We start from the raw sequence: 14,723 nt of genomic DNA on the forward strand, positions 1-14,723 counted from the left end.
GATTAATAAGACATTTCTATCTTTTGGTATATATATATACATATATATATATATATATGTATATATATATCTGTAATGTTTGAATGTGATACGACTTTATATTACATTTATAATTATTTTTAAAAACATATAATTTTGTTTTAAGGTCAATCACTAAATAAACGGTAGCTATTATAATGAGCCCAAAGCCTGGTTTTGTTTCAGGTTTTAGTTTTTCCTTCTCTAGAAAGAAAGAGCTACTACACTTCCCTTCCCTCAGCTCTTCCACACAATTTCATACGGTCAAGAGCAAGAGACATTTGGAAACTGAAAATGTTTTAATTGCTATATTTAGTGTTATTGGGGAAAATAAAAGTCTGAGGGCTGGAACTATACCTCATTCTCATTCTGTCCCCAGCACCTAGCACAGTGATTGAGACACATAGTAAGCACTCAGTAAATATTTATGAAATATAGCACATTTTGCGGGAGAGTTACTTTTTTTTTTTAAGGGGTGATATTTTGGAAATGTATCTACTTGAAAAAAGAAATTTTGAGTAGATAATATGCACAAGGTATATGGTAATTTGAGGCCCTGAAGTGTGTTCTTCCAGAAATATTCTGTATATTTATAAGCATACACACCACACACACACACACACACACACACACACATCCTATAGAAGTTTTTTTATAATGAACCAAATAAAACCTCAGAGGAAATAGTAGTCAATTTTGCATTTGAGGTATATATACACACGTATAATAACTAAAGCTAAGTGAAATTGTTTCGACTTCTCTGATCCAAATGTCCTAAGCAAATTCTTTTTGAGGAAAAGTGGACGTTTTTAGAGCTTCATTGATCTTGTTGGCAAGCAGTTCTCAAACTTGAGCATACATCACCGTCACCTGGAGCGACTGGTGAAAACACAGATGCCAACATATCCAAAGTTTCTGATTCATTAAGGTTGGGATGGGGGTCCAAGAATTTGCTTTTCTAACAATTTTCCAGGTGACGCTGCTCATCCACCCAAAAGCCCACGACTGGCTCATCTTCTCCCACCATGTGGATCCTACTTAGAAGACATCACTGGAGCGATTAACCTCGGCTGCCCCAGACCTGGCAGAGTTGTGGAAATATTCTTCTAGTGATCTAGGCTCCAATTTAATCTCATGGGATCACTTTCTCACTCACTATAGGAGTGTCTGAAACTTGATCCTGTTTTAGTTGAACTATTTATGAAGCCTCTGAGTTCAGTGTGGGAGTGGGGAAGGGAGAGAGCTTGCAACCATCTCCTTTTGAAAGAGGGGGTTGAGGAAAAGAGGAGAGGCTGCCAAGAGATGTGCTTGAGTAGGAGACGGCCCTGCCCACAGCCAGCCTTGGATGTCACTCTCTCAAAAGGTAAGTAACTCCCCTATTGCCTTCATGGGGGAGTTTTATGAAATAATCCCCCCAATTCTTCTGAGTTTAATAGTACCTTTCTAGAAGCTTGGGAAATACTAGGGAAATGACTAAGAGAAGTAAAGAGCTATTTTTTCCTTAGAGTTTTTTTGTTTTTGTTTTTTTGTGTTTATTTTTTTGGAAAGTGAAACTTTCATCTGAGAGGGGATGGCTTAGGCATAGTCTTGTTTTGAGGCAAGTTGGGGGACGGGGTGAGACCACTATTGGTCCTATTAGCTATAGGATGTCTTGGATTTGGGGGCTTATAGTAAGAAAGCTTTATTATTATATTTCTTCACCATCACCTCTCCCTTCAGACTAAACTTATAGCCAGGAGAGAAAAGCTGGGTCTTTTTAAGTTGTTTTGTTTTGTTTTGTTTGAGAAGCATAAGATACTACAGATGGTGAAAATGAAGTGATTTGGGAAGAGAACACAAGGAAAGGAAGAGGTGATCTTTCTAGTAAATGTTAAGTCAAAAAGGAACTGACTTTGCTGCAGATTTGTAAATGCTGTTATTCTGTTTACTGTCATGCAGGGTGTTATGCAAGGTCTCTGGTCCTGCTCCCCTCACAAAAATGCAGGATATGGCGAGGCCAAAAAGGAACACCAACGGAGCCCTAGATAGGGGCATCATACCGCTATATTCTCGCTGGCGGCTGGGTTGGAGACACAGGAAGCAGGCGCCACACGATCGCTAGCGCAGCCACGGCAGTTATATCAGTGGCTAATGGCCAACCGGTAACCGCTGATGGCCAACTAGTCACAGCTGATGGCCATCTACTACTCAAGCCAGCACCTTTCCACGTGAGGCCGAGAGCCTGGAAACTGCTCTCTGGGACTCAGTCCCCACACTAACTTAGCAGGATCAAATTTTACATAAACCAATAGATTGATGCCCAACCTCCTTTTCCCTACTCTGGTCCTGAAGAGTGCTGCTATTCATCTCAAACAAAACAGCAACCTTCAGAGCTACTAAAAAAAAATTGTAGGGCAGGTCTTCTCTTTGGAAAACAGATTTCGGATCTACCCTTTTATCTGTCATTTGGATCGTCAATAAAAAGAGAAAATAAGAGCCAAGAACATACAAGGCATACCTGGTACCAAAACAACATTAGCCTTTTTCTTTTCTTTTTTTCAGTAAGAATGTATTTTACTCTTTGAGGGAGAGAGAGGAAAGATATCAGCCTAACTAACAGGAGCCAAATTAGCTTATTGGAATTCGGAAGCTATGAGTGAGACATTTGAATAAGTAAACTGGAGATCTTTGATTCAAAGTTCAGGAATTCAGATTCAATTAGATAAGGAGAGGGAGAATCAAAGACAACTTGATGTTTGCCCATTTCCAGATATTGAGAGTTTTCCATCTCTCCTGCAGCTATTGAGGCTGTTGGCAAATCCCTTCCTTTAAATTCTCTCATCTCTTCAATTTCATGACACTACATTCTACAAGTTTTCCTACTTGTAGTTATTCCATCTGTGGTTCCTTGACCTCTTTCCTCCCCGAGAAATGCAGACATTCCCTTGCTTCTAATTCTCCTTGGCCACCTCACCTACTCCTATGATTGGGTGACTCTTAGCTCTAAAGACCTTGCTCTTCCTTCCTCCTAAACTTCAGTCCCACATTTCTGCCTTCTGAGCTTGCCACACCTTTAAATTCAACCTACCCCAAACTGAACTCATCATCATCCCTTAAATATCTGCTATTCCTAAAACACATAGTAGTTCTATGAATGGCAACGTTTTTCTTTCAGCCATCCACATTCAAGGCCCAGAGCTTTCTTTATCACTTCCTGCTTCCTCCTGCTATATGTTCATTTCATTTATAAATCCTGTCAAATCCTTTCACAATCTCACATCCATTCCGTCCTTTTTGTGACTCACTCTGTTATCCGAGTTTATGCTGTTGTTGCCTCTTGTTGAAACTGCTACAACTCCTTCTCATTGTTTTCCACGCTAGGGTATCTATTATTTCCTGTCCCCAATACCTTTTGCAAACTGTTATCAGTTGCCTTCCTCAAGTATGGCTTTGATTATTTACCTTGCTTCATTTAATAAGCATAAATTGTATATGCACAATGTGCCAGACTCTGATATAGATATTCGTTCATTCATGTAGGTATAACAGCCCTGTAGCTACGCCATGAATGGGACAGATGCAGGCCTAACCCTTAGAGCTTACATTCCAGTTAGAGACAGTGGGATACATAGCAAGATACAGGCCCTGCTCTCAAGGGTTTGTCTGCTCAAAATCCTTCAGTGCTTCCCCTATGCCTGAAAGAATAAAATCCAAATTCTTTACCCTGACTTATCTCAAGCAATAAAAGTATATCTGGATGCATAATCTTGAGTTTGCATGAGTCATATATTCTGTATTGGGCACCACATTTTAAAAGGGATATAGATACAGTAGAATTTCTTCAGTGGAAAAAGACTAGAGTCATAGAAAGACCATATCCTCTGAGAAATGATTAAATGATTAAAGAAATGAGTCAACAAGTACTTTATAGCTATCTTCAAATCCTAAAGATCTTGTATATGGAAAAGATATGTGTTGCCCTACATGGTCATAAGTTAAAAGTGGAACACAGCCAAAGAGACAGATTTGGCTGAATGTAAAGAATCCTTTTCAAAAATGGACCACTTAGGAAGACCATCACTTCTTGACCCCTGAAAAAATTACCCAAGCACTTAAAGCAGGGCCTTTGCAGAAATGATGCAACAAAATGTCTTTTAAAGATTTCTTCCAACTATGAGATTCTATGATTTTAATACCTTTCACTTTCATGTATTTTGAATTCCACCATACTGAATTAAGCAGAATTTCCCAAAAAGTTCCCATGCTTCCCTGCTTCCATCATGTTCTTTCTTCTCACAAGACCTAGTTTAGTTTGTTGTTGTTGTGGTTCTGTACTTGTTAAATGGTAAATGATGCATTGAAATTAAATTTAAAGTTGACAGAGTTCAAATAATAATAGAGGAAGACCTGATTGTCATCTCTATTTCCCAAATCTATTTCCCACAAGTATGTAGCTAAAATAAAGTGACAAGAGCCACTATAAAAGGGTATTTAGTCTTGAGTCTCGCATACCCTAGGACGCAGGTATGAGTAAGCTCAGGAGAGGTGGGTCAAAGAACACTTTATCTCACAAACACTGTCAGAATCTTATCCCTGCCAGACCCAGGAATCCAGACTGTCTCCCTCAGGGTGAATTTTTCACCAGGAAAATATCTGGTGAGAGATAAAACAGATGGCTGGAAGGCCCATTCCCAATCATCATGAAGACTTGTTTTGGCACGTAAAGTCTGGGGGACACACAGCCTAAGCTCAAATTGGAATCCTTTATTCACATCATGTCATACGCTGAATGTCTGTTATATTCCTTGCACCCTGTGAACTGAAACTCAGAGTGGTTGTCAGTGCTTTGAATTATGGGTCCCAGGCCGTCCAAGCTTCCCTTCTCTGTTGATATTAGACTCTTTCCATACTGTGTAACTGTGACATAAGACGAGTGTGCTCCAGAACTCCACTGAAATGGAAAATTTATATAGCATCGACTTTCAGATGCTTCATAGCAAGAGAAATGATGCAAGAAATGAAGAACATAGTAAACCTATGGAGGATAATAATAGCAAACACTTGCCTAGCAGAGGTGATGTGCCAGTCGCTGTTCTACGTTCTCTACATGCATTGATTTATTTCATCTCAACATCTACTTCATAGGATTGTTATATGTTATCCTCACTTTACAGAGAAGGAAGCCAAGACTCTGAAAGATTAAGTTACGCACTCAGGGTCACCAAGCTTTCTCAGAGCCAGGATCTAAATCCAGAGGGATTGGCTCCAGAATCCACGTTCTCTACCACCGTGTTATATTTCATGGTTGCCATTAAATTGTTCGCACTGGGGATTGACTTATCTGGAAGTAATGCCCTTTGCCTTTCCAAAACTAAGAATTGCGTGGACAAGCAGGAGTTTCCAATGAGCTCCTCCTAAGCTGTCCCCTCTTCAAAGGACCTACCGTACGAATTGATCTCCAGAGCCATTGAGTACGGTATCTCAAATGACTTTTTTTTTTTTAAGGTAATGATGATACTAATTTCTGATTATGCAATAATGAAAGGTTTCATTTGATACCATATTTAATGTTTCTAAATTCCCACAGGAACTATTTTTGCCTCACAAAGAGTTTTAGCAATCAAAAACATTTCTTTCTTCCCGGAAACGAAAGGATTTCTCTTATCTCAGGACAGTTAATGGCTATTAGTATTGGTTTGATTTCTATGTAGACAAGCCCTGCCCATCTCCCTATCACTTGTGAGTTAGGATACCTGGAAGTCTGGATATCAGTCTGATGGGAAAAGCTGCAGGAACCTTAGCAGGAATCTGCACTGGGGAAGATGAACTAGACACATACATTCAATATGGGAAATTTTTCCAAAAAAATAAATGGAGCTTAAGCATAGAACTGGAAAGCCTAGCGTCCAACACACTGCAACAGTTGTACTGTTTTGTTTTCTTTTGTTTTCTTTTGCTTTGCTTTGTTTTTTAGGTACCTTCCCAGAATTCCTCACTTCACTTCACAGGTGTGATGTATCACCTATTCCCCAGGTGCGTAGGGTTTGCATAGCCCTGAAAACTCATTCCGGGGTGGACAAGTATAGATTAACGAATTAAGGCAAGGTGGCATTGTAATACAAATTATAATTATAAGACAATAAGCTCCATTGTATCAGTTTTTAGGAAGTTAGAATGGACGGTCCTAATGAAGACTTTGGTTAATAGATTGCTGTGGCCAAAAGCCCTTAAAATACATCAAGAAGGATTTCGGAAGCAAAGCTAAAAATATGTCCCTACTTTTATATACAACCTAGGATACCATATGCATTTTTAATTTTTTAAATATAAGTGTGTGTCATACTGTTTTCTGTTTTTCTTAATTCCCGTCCTCCCACCCCATCCCCCTTGACAACCATCTGCTTGCTCTCTGCATCTATGGATCTGTTTCTGTTTTGTTTTGTTTTGATTGCTCATTTATTATTTCTAGATTCCATAATGAGATTATATAGTACTTGCCTTTCTCTGTCTGACTTATGCATATGTTGTACGATCTGTGTCTTGTTTAAGAGATCTTTTCCTATCCTGAGGTCATAAAGATATTTTATATTTTCTTCTGTAGGATTTTAAGTTTGCTCTTGACACATCACTATAGATGCAGTTTTTTAAATGGATATCCTGTTTCCAGTATCACTTATCAAATAGTCCATTCTTTTCCTGTGATCAACAATGCCCATTCTGTTATAATTCAAGTTCCCCTAAATGTGTGATTTGTTTCTGGGCTCTCTAGTATGGTCAAATGATCTATTATCTATGTCTGCATATATACCCTACTATCAGAAATACTATAGCTCTATAATAAACTTTGATAATCAATACAGGAAATCTCCCCACCCTATTCTTTTTCTTCAGAATGTCTTCTTTATTCTTGGGCCTATGAGCTCCCACTGACACTTAAGAAAATCAACTGTCAGTTTTTTTAAAAAACCCTGATGGAATATTGGCAGAATTGCATTGCATCTAAAGATGAACTTGGGGAGAGTTAACAACTTTACCATGTTGAATCCATAAACATGGTATATTCCACTGTTTACTTAAGTGTTCTTTCATGACTCTCAGTAAAATTGGATAATTTCCTTCAAATAGGTCCTGTCTGTTAGATTTTTGTTAGATTTATTTTTAAATACTTTATGTATTTTTGTGCCATTGTAAATAATGTCTTTTTTAAATTACGTTTTCTTATTGTTTATTGCTGGTGGCATTTAGAAATGCAATTGACTTGTGTATCTTATCCAAGTATCTTGCTAAAGGCTGCTTATTTCTCATATTTTCTGTAGACTATTCTGTAGGCAATAACATCTGTGAATAATGAACACTTTTGTTTCTTTCTTTTAAATCCTTATACTTTTTTTAAACTTTTATTTATTTTAAGTGTGTTTTTCCAGGACCCATCAGCTCCAAGTCAAGCAATTGTTTCAATCTAGTTGTGGAGGGCACAGCTCACAGTGGCCCATGGGGGGATTGAACCTGCAACCCTGGTGTTACGAGCATCGTGCTCTAACCAACTGAGCTAACCAGCCGCCCCAAAATCCTTATACTTTTTTATCTTTATCTTGCTGTGCTGGCTAGAACCTCCAGAATGATGCTGAATAAAAGTGAAGACAGTGACCATCTTTGTCTTGTTCCTGATTTTTAAAAGGAAAATCTTTCAACTTTTGACCATTAATTGGGATATTTGCTATACATTTTTGGCTGATAACCTTTATCAAGTTAAAGGTGTTCCCTTCTATCCCTATTTGGCTATGAATATTAATATGGCTGTTTTATGTTTGTTCTCAATTTTTTCAAATGCTCTTTCTGCAATCATTGAGGTGTTCATATGATTTTTCTTTTAATCTGTGTGTATATAAAAATACATATATAAGATTTAAAAAATTTATACATAAAGTAAATGCTATTGATAGATTTTCTAATGTAAACTATACTGCACTCCTGGAATAAACTCAACTTAGTATTTGTATCATCAAGGTTAATATGCAGAGAACAGAAACCATTATCCCTATTTTAAGCAAAAAGGGATTTAATTTATGAAGTAAGTATGCTTTTAGTTTCACATGATGAAAAAAAACAAACCCAAAAACCCAACTCAAATTGGATTAAATTATACATGGAAAAGTTTGGATTGGCCAACTGTTAGATGCAGGGTTCTATAGATATTCAAAAAAATCAAGCCTACTAATTGTATCATTCAAATATTCTATATCTTCACTGATTTTTGCCTAGTTGATCTACTGGTAATTGAGAAAATGTGTTGACTATCCACTATAATGGCATTTTTTAAAATCAATTTTTCCCTATAGTCCTATTGTTTTCTTATTTATCTTGAGGTGCATACAATTTAAAACTGTTACGTCTTCCCACTGAATTTTACCCTTTATTATAATCTATTAATTCTGTCTATCCCTAAGGTTTTTTGTTTTACGGTCTATTTTGTCTGATATTAACATAGCCCCTCAGTTTTCTTTTGGTTAGTATTCACCTAGTATACCTTTTTATATACCTTTTACTTTCACTCTTTCCATGCCTTTAAATTTTACCATAGTTGAGTCTCATAAACAGCATATAGCTGGATTGGGGCCAAGACCAAAAAAAAATAGATGTTTTTCATTTTTTGTCTGCCCAACATCCACATAGCCTTCCTACTGGGGGGACATCTTCCTTGGTCTGAGTCTATAAGAGACAGAACCTCATTCCCACTACAGAAGCCTCGAGACACCAAATATTGCCTCTTTCACCCCATGGTAGCTGAGGTGCTGGTGCATGACTCAACCTTGACCAGTCAGATGTTCCAGCCAGGAACTGAAATACAGAGTGACACAACGGTGACACAATTTATAATTCAGGCATGGCAGAAGCAGCAATATTCAATGACAGCAGCAGCCATGCTCAGCGACGGTAGCGTCTGGTGGTGGCAGGTCCAGTGCCAGCAGAGCCCTAATCAGACTTTTCCTCTGTGGACCTGGGCTGTGGCTCCCAATGCCTGTCCTCTCTTAGTTTTTTAAATAAAACCAGTTCTCCTTCTACTTGATTCTGGAATCTACCTGATCTCTTTACAATAAATACCTTTTCTGCTTAAGTAAGGGAGACTGTTTCTGTTGCTTGCAAACAAGAATCCTGACTGATACGGAAGTGTTCTTTCTTCCCCTGGAATGGGGGAGAAGGAGATGACATATAGGGAGGATAGGTGGCGTCTGCATTTGCTGGAGCCATTCTTGCTATCCTAGGGAAGCCAGCCTGGGTAGAAAATCAACATCGCAGAAAGGTGCGGGTGAGAAAAATCATAGACATATAAGGGCAGAACCCTGATAACACCTTGAATCGCTAGACCCAACCGTACCTAAAATTAGCTTTACTCCGGACTTCAGCCTCACAAATCAATAGGTTCCGTGTATTGTTTAATCTCACTTAAGTGGACTTATCTGTCACTTGCAACCAAACGCATCCTACCTGATACCTTTCTATCCTGCCTTTGAAAAGGAATCCCCCACTTGACTCTGTCATAAGCATTTAGCTGCTATTCTACTTCTTTCTTTCCTAGTTGAACTCCTCGTAAATAATTTAAAATTTTAATGTCTTCATTTCCTCACCGCTCTTTCCTGCTTAATCCACTAACATCTGGATTCCTTCTTTACCATGTTGCGGACACTGTTTTCTTTTAGATCACCAATAGTCTTCTTCTGCCTTAATTCAGTGCCACATTCTCCAATGCATTCATTCATTCATTCAATCAATGTTTTTACGTGCCCACTTTAGCAAAGTGAAGTGCTACATTCATTCACTGAACAGATATTTATTGATATATTATCTGTAAATATCTAATTAGGTAATTATATATCTAATTAGGTAATTATATATTATCTAATATATCCTAGACTTTTAGGATAAAAAACCCAACATATTAGATATGGTCCCTACTCTCATGTAGGATTACTATTTTATCAGAGAAGACAGATACTAAAGTAATTATAATAAACTATAGTGAATGTTACTACAATATCTCCCTGTGAAATTAACATTTAAACTAAGACCTAAAAGTTGACTATAGGAGGTGAATCATGTACAGAGAATATTAATGGAAAAGGTTTGGAGGCAAAGGCGGATCATTCGAAACTCATGGAACTGTGAGAAAGAAGTCCTGCATTGTTGGGTCAAAAAGTACAAGGGAGAGAGTGGCAATAAAAAAGGTAGACCAAATTGTAGAGAGGCTTGAAATCCTCCCGGTGGGCTCAGTTGGTTAGAGCACGGTGCTGTTAACAACAAGGTCACCAGTTAGATTCCCACATGGGCCAGTGAGCTGCACCCTCCACAACTAGATTGAAACAACTGCTTAACTTGGAGCTGATGGGTCCTGGAAAAACACACCTAAAAACAAAAAAAAAAAACGAAAAAAAGGAGAAGAAGTTTGAAGATAGCGGAAAGCTGCTGAAGGATTTTAATCTAAGGGCTGTGAAAAATAATGTAAACAAAGCCACTTCAAAATGGAGTTGGAGCTACCATCCCACAGGAATTGCCTTACTACTCAAATCTTTGAAATGTTTATACTGGCTAAAATAATCTTTGGACTGGGCCAAAGCAACATTGTATTGCAAACAACTGTTTGGAAAGCTAACAGAAAAGCAGACAGTCTGACTACTGGACTGCAAATGAAAGACATTCTTTAGAATGAGCACCACCATTTATAGCTAAAGAATAACTTAGCTTATTGCCCCTATAGAAATTCCTTCCTTGACTGATTAACACCAAGAGAAATTCCTTCCTTCTATTCATGTAATTATTCCCCTTCCCTTTGTCATACAAATCTCTTGCCTTCACCTCCTAATCAGAACACTATTTGAGTTTCTGCCCGAGTCAGAACAGCTATTCTTTTGTATCTCAAACACTTGTTGCCTTTTATTTTTCAGTTAACAGGACTGATCAATTTATGTTTATTAAAGATCGCTTTGTGGTTTGGAAGGTAATAAGAGTGTTTTCAGGAAATTGGAGAGTAGCTGCGGGAGTCTGGCATTTGACAGCCTAGAGTACAGTGTTGGCCATGGGATAAAGGAAAGGAAATTGATTTGAGAGAGATTTTGGAAGTAGGCCCAAAAGGGTATTAACACATATAGGGAATGAGAAGCCAATGAAACGTGGGTCACCATAACGCACATGACCTGCTCTGACAGAGCACTGTAGAAAAGATAAGGCACAAACGACCCATTAAATAATTTTTCAAAACAAATCTATTGGCATTTTTTCTCTCTAGGCTTGAATGATGCTCAGCTCTCTTACTCTCACGATGCACTTTTCATAGTTTCCACAAAAATTCCCTCACTGGTGTTATCGAACTTCGGATCCCTCGGAGTCAGTGTCCTTTCTCTGGCTGGTTTTGCAATGCTGAATTCAAGTTCATGTCCAGCGCTTTCTGTTAAAGTAGCTTCAGCCTAGCAGGAAGCCCTCTTGGCCTAGATTCTCTTTTATATAAACCCCAGGTTGGTCCCTGTCTGTGGGGTCCATATCTGGCCCCTCAAGAGAAAAAAATTCCTCTTTGATCAATTTAACCTCAACTCTCCCTTTTTCTCAGTTGCCACAGGTTGCTTCAACCCCTCTTTCCTTCCTTCCTTTTTTAAAAATTTTGTCTTATTATGGCAAGAACACTCATCATGGGATCTACCCTCTTAAATTTGTAAGTGTACCATACGGTATCAATGACGATAGGTACAATATAGTATAGCCGATCTCTAGAACGTATTCCTCATGCTTAACTAAAACTTTCTGCCCTTTGATTAGTAACTTCTCATGACTATTGATGTTGGGCGTCTTTTCATGTGCCTATTGGCCATTTGTATATCTTGTCTTAGAGAAAGGTCTAGATTGTTTGCCCAAAGTTTTGATTAGGTTGTCTTATTATTTAGTTGTAAGAATTCAAGATACAAATCCCTTATCAGATTTATGACTTGCAAAACATTTTCTCCCATTCTGTGAGTTGTTTTTTCACTTTCTTGATAGTGTCCTTTGAAGCACAAAAGTTTTAAGTTGGTGAAGTCCAATTTATCTGTCTTCTTTTTTTGTTGCTTGTGCTTTTGATGTCATAACTAAAATACCTTTGCCAAATCCATGGTTTTGAAGATGTATTCCTTTGTTTTCTTCTAAAAGTTTTATAGTTTTAGCTCTTACACTTAGGTCTTTGATCTATTTTGAGTTCATTTTTATATACATCTGATGTGAAGGAAGGGTCCAACTTTATTCTTTTGCATATCAATCTCCAGTTGTCCTAGCACCATTTTTTTTTCCTCATTGAATGGTGTTGGCACTCTAATCAAAAAACAGTCAACAGTAGATATATGAGTTTATTTCTGGACTATCAATTCTAGTCCATTGAGCTTTATGTCATCCTTCTGCTAATACCACTCTGTTTAATAACTTAATAACTGTAGCTTTGTAGTGAGTTTTGCGATAGGGACGTGGGAGTCCTCTGACTTCATTCTTTTCAATATGATTTTAGTGGACTCAGTTTTAATAACTGAAATTGATGATGTCTAGGGTGTACCTGATTTTTCATTAAGAGATGGGAATGATAGCACCACTAAACATAGTGATTAGAAAAAAACAAAACAATTTTATGTTCATATTCAGTAAGTTAAGACTCCACAACAAATTAGTCAACAACACACACTCTTAAAATTTTTAAAAACTCTTAAGAGAAGAATTTGGATTTAATCCACTATTTGGGGTGTTCAACACAGCTTTCCCTGGATCTTCTAGGGCAAGGAAGCCCCAGTTGATTTCTGAGTTATACATATTGGCTCTTGTTTTGCCTTGGAGTCTGTAAATATTTAATACTTTTATGTGTGTGTATTGCTTGAAAGTCACCTATACTAACTTTACCAGTTTCATAAGTGCTCCTTAAATAAATCTTTCTGATTTTTTTTTTTAGCAAAGCCTGTTTGGTTTCCATATAGTGTTATTAAGAAAATATATACATACACGTACACATATGAACCAATAAGCTTGTGTTATCCTCCTTTGTCTAGGAAAATGACAAATCTGAAGTGATACCTGAGGAGGTAGCTACCGCTGGACAAGGTCAAGGGGTGTGTGTTCCCATGGATGACTCAAGCCAGCCCAGCACTGTTGATGTAGACAAAGGTTTTGCCATCACCTTTGTTGTTCTTCTGTTTCTTTTCCTCATAGTGATGATTTTCCGCTGTGCCAAGTTGGTGAAGAATCCCTACAAGGCCAGTTTCATAACCACAGAACCATCCCTGAGCTGAACTATGAGAAACACCTGGTAGACTCTCCCCTTCACGGGAGCTTCGAAATCTTTTATACGGACGATTATGATCCAGACTTTGTATTATTTTGCCTCCCTACTTCTCACCCTTCTCACTCTTGTATTCCACAACAGGCACATGAGGGTGAGTTGAGAGTAATAAAAGGGATGAAACACAAGCCAGTTTGTATTGTTCCTCTTCAGGGAAATGGTTATAAAAGAGGGACAGAGACAGGTTGGACTTGTTGATTAAAATAAGGCCATGGGTTTTAATTGTCTAGGATCTCATGTCCTTAAGATAAGACAGTTGGCCATAATTTTGTTATGTACTATAATATCGTGATGCTTGGTAAGGCACACCTAAAGCTGGAAGCCCTCCCAGGGGGGGTCCTAGGAAGTCCCTTTCGTTATACGAATGTAAGGCTAGCAGGAACCAATTGTCCTGTGATAAAAATCTGCCCTTCTCAAGTGGACCCTGTGGTGAAGAAGGGTAATTCGCCTTGGGTGACTTCCTTAATCTCTTTCACCCCAAATTTACTCATCTATAAAATAACATCTAAGAGGTTGAAAATAGGCCCTCAAAAAAGATATATCCATGTCCTCACCCCCAGAAACCTATGAATGTGACCTTGTTTGGGGAAAGGTTCTTTGCAAGTATAATTAAGTTAAGGGCCTCAAGATGAACTCATCCTGGTTTATCCAGGTGAGCCCTAATTCCAGTGGCAAGTGTCTTTATAAAAGACAGAAGAGAAGACACATGGAGACAATGGGAAAGGCCATGAGAAGATAGAGACAGAGATTGGAGTCAGGCAACCGCAAGGTCAAGAACTCTTACCCCGAACCACCAGAAACAACGACGCAAGGAAGGAATCTCCCCAGAGTCTCTGGAGGGAGTGCAGCCCCGCCAACACCTTGAGGTTGGACTTCTAGCTTCCAAAACTATGAGAAAATAAATTTATGTTTTCATAGCCACTTAGTTTGTGGTGATTTGTTATGGCAATTACAGGACACCAATAAATATAAGATGACGATGATAATGACGACGACGATGGTAATGACTTTCATTCCCAGGGAACTTTTAAGAGAAAAGAGAAGGAAATCATAATCCCTACTCTCCGAAGTCTGAAGTTAGGGAAATTTGGTAGGGTGGACTATGGCTAACTGGCAGGGAAGTCCGGAAGAGAATTCACTAGAAGGAAAGGGAGCATCTGGACCACCGACCAAGGCTTGACACAGGTTTGGCTTAAGAGGGTTGGTTCTGGCACAGAAAGTGATAGAGATTAAAGCTCTCAAGTTCAAGTTCAGCCATATGTCCTAGGCAACAGTGACCCAGCATGTGACAGTGACCTAAGAGAGCCATAGCCTTGGCATCGGAGTGGGAAGCATCACTGGGACTTGGGCAGGGACCTGGACCAGCTTATAAGTCACTTTAGAGGAG

General features: G+C 38.5%; 1 long non-coding RNA gene across 1 annotated transcript; it reads left to right on the plus strand.

The window, feature by feature from the left end:
• The first annotated feature begins 1,247 nt into the window (after positions 1–1,247).
• On the plus strand, positions 1,248–14,215 carry LOC117014962 (uncharacterized). Its single transcript, XR_004421654.1, has 3 exons — positions 1,248–1,381; positions 13,047–13,430; positions 13,989–14,215. It is a non-coding gene; the product is annotated as an uncharacterized LOC117014962 (long non-coding RNA).
• Positions 14,216–14,723: the final 508 nt, after the last annotated feature.

This window comes from Rhinolophus ferrumequinum, chromosome 22, assembly GCF_004115265.2.
Source record: "Rhinolophus ferrumequinum isolate MPI-CBG mRhiFer1 chromosome 22, mRhiFer1_v1.p, whole genome shotgun sequence".
In the NCBI taxonomy this organism is placed as follows: domain Eukaryota; kingdom Metazoa; phylum Chordata; class Mammalia; order Chiroptera; family Rhinolophidae; genus Rhinolophus; species Rhinolophus ferrumequinum.